At 38.8% G+C, this 10,365-nt stretch overlaps 1 pseudogene; it reads right to left on the bottom strand.

The window, feature by feature from the left end:
* Positions 1-256: 256 nt before the first annotated feature.
* LOC126000078 (uncharacterized) lies at positions 257-413 on the bottom strand (annotated as a pseudogene).
* Positions 414-10,365: the final 9,952 nt, after the last annotated feature.

Below are 10,365 nucleotides of genomic sequence, written 5' to 3'. Positions count from 1 at the left end.
TGAAGCTTACCACAAAGATTGGTAAGTGCAGTTGAAGAAATAACTACACCAACAACTATCATCATAATGATAGTGAGTGAGAGAAATATAATGCTTGTGTAGAAGTCAGGCAAGGGGTTGAGGGAGGTGAAAGGTAGGGGGTTTGATGGAGGGAAAGTTGCACTGATGAAGGGAAGTGCAAGTTTTTAAGTGACTGAAACCCAACTATAAACATATTAGTAATTATGGTGCTTTTGTTAATTTTTGTTTGTTTATTTGTTTGGGAGCCACAACCAGAAGTGCTCAGGGGTTATTTCTGGCTCTGCACTCAGAAACCACTCCTGGCAGGCTCAAGGGACCATATGGTTTTCAATTAGCAATAATCTTGCCTCGGATAAACCTCATTGGCTACGATACTGCCACTGCACAAAGCTAGGGGACCATATGGGATCCCGGGGTTCTAACCCAGGTTCAGTCCAGGTTGGCCGCATGCAAGGCAAACACCCTACCTTTGTGCTATCATTACAGCCCTGAAATTATAGTGCTTAAATAAATATTTTAAATAGAACTAAAAAAATAAAATACAATTATAAAATAATAAAGTTATATAAATAATTACAATATTCTTTAGACTACTATGGAACTTCTATTAGCCTTGATTATTCTTATATGTTACTGTGATACATATTTGGCAAGGTATAAATTGAACCACTTGGAAAAAGTCTAGCTTGATATTCCTCAGGATACAAACACTGGCATTTCGACACAGGTGCCATCTTGACCCACCATTGCTGCTGCTGCCAGGAAACACCCAGCCATAAGAGTTCACAAGAGCACATTAACAGAGGTGAGATGACTTCACCCATGAAGAGTGGAGCCAAAGGAGGCCAGCCACTTTGTGGCAGCACACATATAGTCAATGAACCCCAGGACAACATGTAAAAAACACCACATGACAAGAATGACAATGGTGATACAATGCAAGCCTACGCTATGTGTAGAGAATGAAGGTGGCAGCTCTGGTGACCTGAAAAGTGCCGACCACCTATTTAGCCTCTCAAATAAGAAGTTTAGGGAAGCAATATGAAGGATCCTCATAGAACTCAAAGAAAGCTTGGAACAAACTGAATGAACCACACACAAGAATCAAGAGGATATGAAGATATAAATAAGAAAACTTCAAACTTAAATAACAAGACTGAAAAACTTGGTAGGCAAAATGGAAACCTCACTGAAAAGCATCGCCAACAAAGTAAAAGCAGCTGAGGACAGACTCTATGAGCTGGAAGATGAGATGCATAACAAATTCATACAACAAAAGAGATTGGAAAAGAGCTTTAAAACAAATGATTAGACTATGAAAAATATCCTCAAGATGTGAACAAACAAAAATAGAAGTCTTTGATAAACTCAACAGAAACAACATAAGAATCATTGGAGTCCCAGAAACCCAGGAAGAAAATCCCCAGGAAGAATCAATAGTCAAAGACATCATTGTAGAGAAACCTCAAGAGCTAAAGAGTGCATGCAACCAAATCCTGCATGCCCAAAGAGTACCATTTAAAAGAGATCCAAAGAAAAGTACCCCAAGAGACATCCTAGTCACATGATGAATCCCACAGTTAGGGATATAATACTGAAAGAAGCAAGATCATAAAGGGAAATTACATTCGAAGGAGCATCCTTATGATTTACAGCAGATCTAGAACAAGAAATACTCAAGGCCCAAAGCCAATGGTGAGATATAGTGACAAAATTCAATGAAATAAATGCTTCACCTAGAGTACTTCACATAGCCAGACTCACATTCAGGTTTGAAGGCAGCATATATAACTTCATGGATAAATAACAGCTCAGAAACTTTACAGACTCAAAAGCAGCCCTAAAGGAAAAACTTTACTTTAAGACAAGACTGGCCAACAGACACACCAAGTTTCAATATAAAGTTGACACTAAATCCCATGACAATTGTCTCTCTCAATGTCAATGGACTAAATGGACCAACTAAGAGACACAGAGTGACAAAATGGATCAAAAAAGCTGAATTCAAGATTCTGCTATCTACAGCAAACAAATCTGAATAGTCAGAAAAAAATGTATACTCAAAATTAAAGATTGAAGGACTAGCTACAGAGGCATGCTATTATCATCTACAACTGAGCAGAAAGTTTCCTGGCACCATAAAAAGACCTTGGGATGTGAAAATGAGCTTGTATGGAGCCTATAATTGTTCCCATGGCAGTATGTTTCAACGGGGAGAGAAACCCTGTAACTCTTAGGCCAAGGGAATTCCCTTTCTAATTCCCCCAATACTTACTGTGAATATGCAAAATAAGAAAGAAAGAAAGAAAGAAAGAAAGAAAGAAAGAAAGAAAGAAGAAAGAAAGAAAGAAAGAAAGAAAGAAAGAAAGAAAGAAGAAAGAAAAAGAAAGAAAGAAAGAAAGAAAGAAAGAAAAAGAAAGAAAGAAAGGAAGAAAGAAAGAAAGAAAGAAAGAAAGAAGAGAAGAAAGAAAGAAAAAAAGAAAAAGAAAGAAAGAAAAAAAAAAAAAAAAAAAAAAAGAAAGAAAGAAAAAAGAAAGAAAGAAAGAAAGAAAGAAAGAAAGAAAGAAAGAAAGAAAAAGAAAGAAAGAAAAAGAAAGAAAGAAAGAAAGAAAAAGAAAGAAAGAAAGAAAAAGAAAAGAAAGAGAAAGAAAGAAAGAAAGAAAGCAAAAACCTTGCCACACCAACCCTCCTTCCTTTGTTTTTTCTTTCTTCTTGTTTATTTTTCTTCTCTTTTCTCTTTTTCTCTCTTTTTATATTTTTATTTTTATTTTCTTTCGCTCTCATGGTTATTATATGATGGTGGTTGTTTTTAGAAGTGGGTTGTTTTTGTAGTTGTTGGGTATTTTTCTTCTTTTTTCCTTTTCTTCTTTTTAATTGACATGTATAACTTTTAGATGGAATCCTCCCAGTTTGGGAAGCCTGAATTATCTTGTTCTGCCTCATTAATTAAGGGGAAAATTGGAGGGACCAGGATAAAAACAGTCATATGAACATTGAGTGGAAATAAAAAATAATCAGACTCAAACACCAGACTCAAAGTTAACAGAATCAATACCCAATCTACAACAAGCTATACACAGAGGGGAGCAGTTACACTAGCAGTCCTGGGGGCAAAGGAGGGAGATATATGATGCATGCTGGAAACAGGTGTGGAAGGAGGACAACACTGGTGATGGGAATGACCCTCCCTGATTCATTTCACTATAAACCTTAAATATTACTTTGAAAGATTCGTAATTCACTTTGGTCACAATGAAAATTATTTTTAAAAAAAGCTGGAGTGAGGGCCAGAGTGATAGCACAGTAGTAGGGTGTTTGCCTTCCATGCTGATGATCTGGGACGAACCTGGGTTCTCTCCTAATTATACCATATTGTCAACTCAGCCTGCCAGGAGCGATTTCTGAGCTCAGAGCCAGGAGAAACTTCTGAGCATTGCCATGTGTGCCCCCCCCCAAAGAAGCTGGAGTGGCCCTATAAGTATCAGATGACACAAATATTTATTTATTTATTTATTTATTTGATTTTGGGCCACACTCAGTGACCCTCAAGGGTTACTCCTGGCTATGTGCTCAGAAATCGCTCCTGACTTGGGGGAACATATGGAATGCATGGGGATCTAACCACGGTCTATCCTGGGTCGGCCATGTGCAAGGCAAATGCCCTAACACTGTGCCATCGCTTCAGCCCCTATTTTTTATTTTTGCTATTTTTTATATAAAATCCTTATTTAAACACCATGATTACAAGCATGATTGTAGTTGTGTTTCAGTTATAAAGAGAAATTCTCCTTCACCAGTGCAATATTCTCACCACCAATGCTCTCCTCCCAGCTCCCCCAGTCCTGCCTGTAATCAAGAGAGGCATTCTACTTCTCTTGCTCATTAACATTGTCATGCTAGTTGTTAGTGTAGTTCTTTTCGTAACTGTACTCACCAATTTCAGTGGAGAGCTTCATATTGTGACTCTGTCCTTGTTGGCCCCATTTTCATTGTCTCTGAGCATTATTATAATAATGTCTTTAATTTTTCTTCAAACCATAGATGAGTGAGACTATTCTGTGTCTATCTCCCTTTGACTTATTTCACTCAGCATAATAGATTCCATGTACATCCATGTATAGGAAATTTTCATGACTTCATCTCTCTTGACAGCTACATAATAATACATTGTGCATATGTACCACAATTTCTTTAGACAATCATCTGTTATTGGGCATTGGGTTGTTTCCAGATTCTGGCTATTGTAAATAGAACTGTAATGAACATAGGCAAGCAGAGGGCATTCTTATATTGTGTTTTTGTGTTCCTAGGATATATCCCTAGAAGTGGTATAGCTGGATCATATGAGAGGTCAATTTCCAGTTTTTTTGAATAATCTTCATATTGTTTTTTTATAAAGGCTGGACTAGATGGTGTTACCAACAGCAGTGAATAAGAGTTCTGTTCCCTCCACATCCCCTCCAGCACTGATTGTTCTTGTTATTTGCAATGTGTGGCAGTCTCTGTGGCATGAGATGGTACCTAATAATTGTTTTGATTTGCATCTCGCTGATGATTAGTGATGTGAAGCATTTTTTCATGTGGCCTTTGGCTATCTGTTTTTCTTCTTTGAGGAAGTGTCTGTTCATTTTTCTCCCAATTTTTTGATGGGGTTAGATGTTTTTTCTTGTTAAGTTCTGTCAGTATCTTGCATATTTTCAATATTAGCCCCTTATCTGATGAGTATTGGGTGAACAGTTTTTCCCATTCTGTGGTGGCTTTTGTATCTTAGACCTATTTCCTTTGGGGTGCAGAAGGTTCTCAGCTTAATATAATCCCATCTGTTTATCTCTGCTTCCACTTGTTTGGAGAGTGTTATTTCCTCGGTGAAGATGGCTTTAGAAATGACACAAACTTTAGACTTAAAAAGTTATTGGGGGTGGAGTGATAGCACAGTTGTAGGGTATGGTGTTTGCCTTGCACGTGTCCAACTCAGGACAGTACTGAGTTCAATCTCAGGCAACACATATGGTCTTCAAAGCCTGTCAGCAGCAATTTTTGAGCACAGATTAGGAGTAACCCGAGTGCATCAGGGTGTGGCCCAAAAATAAAAAATAAATAGAGGAGGTTCCAAAGATTTACATTTCTGAAAAATTATATGGTACAGAGATGGACATTTATTAATAATTAAATGATGTGTACAACAGAAAGAGATCACAGTCCTAAACATATGTGCACCCAGTGAGGGACCAGTAAAATATTTAATACAATTGTTGACAAATCTGAAAAAAGACATCAATAGCAACACAATAATAGTGGGAGACCTCAAGATCCCTTGATAGATCAATCAGGCTTGTAACCCAGAAGTCTCAAACTCAATTTACCTGGGGACCACAGGAGTCTAATTCGGGGTGAGGCAGGGCCGCATAAGGGATTTCAAAAAAAAAAAAGTCCTCAAACGTCATTATTAACAGTTTTAATTATTTCTTCTGAACATGAATAGAAAATTGAGTGAAGATCATGAACAGTTCTTCTGAACATGGCATCTTTTGCCTATTCCTTGCTGCCAGAGACTTGACAGCGCTTCTTCTCACAAATCTGAACCACATTTGGCTTTAGAGAGGAAGCAGTTGAGACCCTCAGTATGGCTTGAAGATGATTATCATTAAGTCTAGACCTGTACTTTGACTTATTGAAGTTCAATGTGGAGAATAACTTTTCACACAAATATGTGCTCCTAAAAAGGCACATGGTGCGCTTGAACATTCGGGAAAGCTCAGGGAACCTGGGGGGCAATTCTCTCAAAACTTGCCCATGCATGTCTGCTTTTCCACTAATCTCCCTGAACTTGACTTTGAGATCAGAGTTGCATTGCAGGTCAATGAGCTCCATTTGAAGCCCAGGAGGGGCATCTTGCACATCAAAGGAAAAGGGGTCCACAAAACTTTGGAAAGTGGCTCTGTGCTTTTTGAAGTTTTCAAATCTGTGATCAAATTCTTTCTCTAGCTTAAAAATAGCATCAACATATTTCTCACCACTGAATGGTATGCCTGCATCCACAAGTTCCTTGCATGCTGGGAAATGGCAAAGGTTTGTCTGAGAGAGCTGGGATTTCCATAACACAAGTTTTGTGGAGAATGCTCTCACGTTGTCATAGGCAGCACTGATAAGCTGCTCGAGCCTTGTAACATCTTGTTTAGCTTATGTGTGATGTCAACAAGAAAAGCTAAGTCCATGAGCCATTTGTGATCACTCAACTCAGAAACAGCATTCCCATCCTTCTCTATGAAGGCTTTCACATCTTCTCTCAACTCAAAAAATCTTTTCAGGACATTTCCCCTGCTGAGCCAACGTACCTCAGTGAAATAGAGCACATCTCCATATTCTGATTCCATTTCCTCTAAAAAAGCACGGAACCTCCTTTATTTTAAGCCCCTGGATCTGATTTGGTTGATGCATTTCACAACAACAAACATCATATTGTCACATGGCAGGCATTTACTGCAAAGGGCCTGCTGATGGATAATGCAGTGAAGAGCAATGGCCTTCTCTACACCCTCCTCCAAGTTTTTTTGAACAAGTGCCACCAGTCCATTTTTCCTCCCTGTCATAGATGGCACTCCATAGGTTATTATTCCAACAAACCTCTGCCATGGCAAACCTGCATTCTCAAAGGCATCACACAGATGCTGAAATATCTCATTAGCGGTGGTCTGGCCATGCATTGGAATTATTGTGAGCAGCTCCTCTGTCAATTCAAAATTGCAATCAACACCACGGACATAAATTGTGAGCTGCGCAGTGTCTGTTATATCTGTGCCCTCGTCAAGAACAACCGAGTATGCATCAAAACATTTGGCTTTCTCACACAGTTGATGATAAATGTCACTTGACATGTCAGAAATGTGCTCTGCCACAGTGTTGGCAGAAAGGCTGATTTTGCTAAACTGACCTTTCTTTTCCAGACAAATAATACTTTCAGCCTGTAACATGAATTTTTTTAAACAAACTCTCCTTCTGTGAATGGTTTCCCTGCCTTAGCAATCATCTCACTAACCATGTAACTAGCTTTGACTGATGCAACATTCTCTTTGGTTGCTTTCTTGAAGAAATCTTATTGCCTCATTAGACATGCTTTAAGACTGGCAATCCGCTTGGCTCTCTCATTTCCTTGATATTTTGCACATTCCTCAGCATGTTTAGTTGAATAATGGCGTTTCAAGTTGTATTCCTTGTGCACTGCAACTTTCTCTGAGCAAATAAGGCATGTGGCGATGCCCCTGTGCTCAACAAAGAAATACTACGTCTCCCACTTTTCCTGAAATTGTCTGTGCTCGTCATCAATCTTTCTCTTCACTTTGATGAAGTCATGATGAAGGTATGACAAAATCTAATTCTGTAATAAACTTCTCTCCCTTCTTTCCCTTAGGCCTCTGATAATGCAAGGGACAGCAGGCAGGAGCAGTGAAAATGATGTCTGCGCTAGGTGCAAAGTATTCGCGATTATTTGCTAACCAAATATTCACAATAAATAATCACATTAGTAAGAAAAAAATATAAAAATATTGCATTAAACATTTGCATACCCCGAATAGAACTGCTCGGGATATGTGGATGTTTAATGCGATTTTTTTCTTACTACTGCAATTTTTATTACGATTATTCGGTAAGCGAATAATCGCGAATACTGCAATATTTGAAGGCCGGCTGCAGACCACAAAATGTTGTATGGAGGGCCGCAAACGGCCCGCGGGCTATGAGTTTGAGACCCCTGCTGTAACCTAATAAGAATATACTAGCTTTGAGAGAAATGGAAGAAAGTGGCCTTATATATATATATATATATATGGCTCTCAACCCCCAGGAAACTGGATATACATTCTTCTCTAAAGTACGTGGGTCATCCTCCAAGATAGACCACAAGCTGGCCCATAAGACATATCTCCCTAAAATCAAGAGGATAGAAATTTTACAGACAACCTTCTCAGATCTCAGTGCACTAGAATTAGTAGTGAACTACGAAGGGGCACAGATGAAAAACTATAACACCTGGAAATTAAACAGCTCACTACTAAACAATCAGTGGGTCAGAGATAAAATCAAGAAGGAAATAAAAAATTCCTGGAAACAAATTCTAATGAAGACTTAAATTACCAAAATTTGTGGGACAAAGCAAAGCAAAAGTGGTACTAAGAGGAAAATTTATAGCTTTGAAAGGATCCAAATACTGATGCAGTAAAGGATACTGACTTATCTTATTCAAGACATTCTTTTTGATTTGCTTTCTTTCTTTCCTTCAGTCTTTCTTCCTTGTTTGCATGCTTGCTTGCATTTTTGTTTTGTTTTGTTTTTTAAGCCACACCCAGTGAGGACCAGGGGTTACTTCTGGCTATTTGCTCAGAAATCGCTCTGGTTTGGGCACCATATGGGATGCCAGGTTTCGAACTGCGGTTCATCCTAGGCTAGCTGAGTTCAAGGCAAATGCCCTACCACTGAGCCACCAATCCAGCTCTGCTTGCTTGATTTTTATTCTAGCTAAACCACTTACTATATAGTGTTTACCTTTAACAGAAAACAAATTTTTTGTGAGAAGCATGTGCTGTCTAAAATATTAAAAAATCCGGAAACAATAAAAATGGCTTTCAAGTCTCAAGTATTTTTTTGGTTTTGCTTAGTTTTGTTTTTGTTTTTTTGGGCCACACCTGGTGATGCTCAGCTGTTACTCCTGGCTATGTGCTCAGAAATCACTCCTGGCTCGGGGGACCATATGGGATGCCAGGGATCGAACCCAGGTCTGTCCTGGGTCAGCTGCATGCAAGGCAAACACCCTACTGCCGTGCTATTGCTCTGGCCTCTCAAGTCTCAAGTTTTATTCAGTCCCTCAATTCCATGTATATTAAAGCTTATGGGATACTGGAAGAGCTCATCTCTTCCAGGCCACTCAGAAAAGTATATTTTCTTGACTCAAATATGGTAAGCTGAGATTTATCACTTAATAGCTATGTTTTTTGAACAAATGTGATAAAGATTATTTATTATTTTTATTTGCTTTTTGAGCCACAGCAACTCAGGAGTTATGCCTGGCTCTTCTCTCAAAAATTACTCCCCAAAGTACATGGGCAAACATATGGGACGCTGGATCAAACTTGGGTCAACAATGTGCAAGGCAAAGTTCTTTACCTGCTGTATTATTGCTCTGGTCTGGTAATTATTATTGCTCTGGCCTGGTAAATATTTTTGATGTGGGGCAGCACATTGGGTGGAATTTAAGGACTATTCATGGCTCTGCACTCAGAAATTACTCCTTGTCATGCTCATGGGACCATATGGGATGCTGGAGATTGAACTCAGGTCAGCCTTGTGCAAGGGAAACACCCTACCTGCTGTGCTATTGCTCCAGACCCAAATGCTGTTTATTCTTATTGAAAAGAAAAGATAGATCTATCAATTCCCTGTCATAATATTTTTATATAAAACATAGTAAGCTCTTTTTCTGCATCTTGGTGATGCAGAGTTTTTTTCAAAGCCTTGAGTTCAGCATTTTGCTTTCAGGTAAATGACTCTCAAAATATCCTACATACCTACTTAGACATGAGCAACACTGTTAATGGGATCACAGGTGCCACATCTACTGTATGTGATGCATGATTCACAATGGCTTAGTATGTACAAACACAATGAAAGTGGGAAAACACTACAAAGTTGGTGGGCCATGGAGAATACTACAGCTGAATGTTTATAAGTGCACCAAGTCTATGGCCTCCAGCAAAAGGAAGGGGATAAGGAGAAAGTGCATAAACCTCATGGCAATTTACAGCTAAAGTGGTTTCCATCAGAACCTAGGGTAGACGTAGGGTAGAGAGCAAACACATTTTGTGTTCATGAGTGGAAACTCTGCTACATCTTCTGTGAAACAGAAGATGAATGCCTCCAGTAGTGCCCAAGTTTCTAAGAAACAAAGACACAAGGAAGACCAAGGCTGTGTTTTTGATTTCTGGTTGTGTACAAGAGCAATCTTAATACAAAAGAGTTGCTTCTCTGTACTCCTGGTATTCACTGGAACAAACAACAGTATAGCAAGATGAAGAGGTCATTTGACTAGAGACCATAGTTTCCTGGCCCATCGTAATGTATAGAATAAGAATGCAGAAGAGCATCTCATGTTTTTTTTTTTTCATTTTCCCTGAGTTAAAAATAGTTATCTTAATGCAATACCATTGTCTTTTTTTGAGGGCCAAAATCGCAGAGGGATGGTTCCACTAAGAATAACCACTTGTAGTAGATAAATGGTGCAGGGAAAGCTAGAGTCAGTGGGGAAAGACTCAGTTCAACAAGAAAAAATGCGAGGGTTAATCCTCCAGCGTT

This window comes from Suncus etruscus, chromosome X (assembly GCF_024139225.1).
Source record: "Suncus etruscus isolate mSunEtr1 chromosome X, mSunEtr1.pri.cur, whole genome shotgun sequence".
NCBI lineage: Eukaryota > Metazoa > Chordata > Mammalia > Eulipotyphla > Soricidae > Suncus > Suncus etruscus.
The sequence above is the reverse complement of the archived record's forward strand: the minus strand, read 5'-3'. Positions and strand labels throughout refer to the sequence as shown.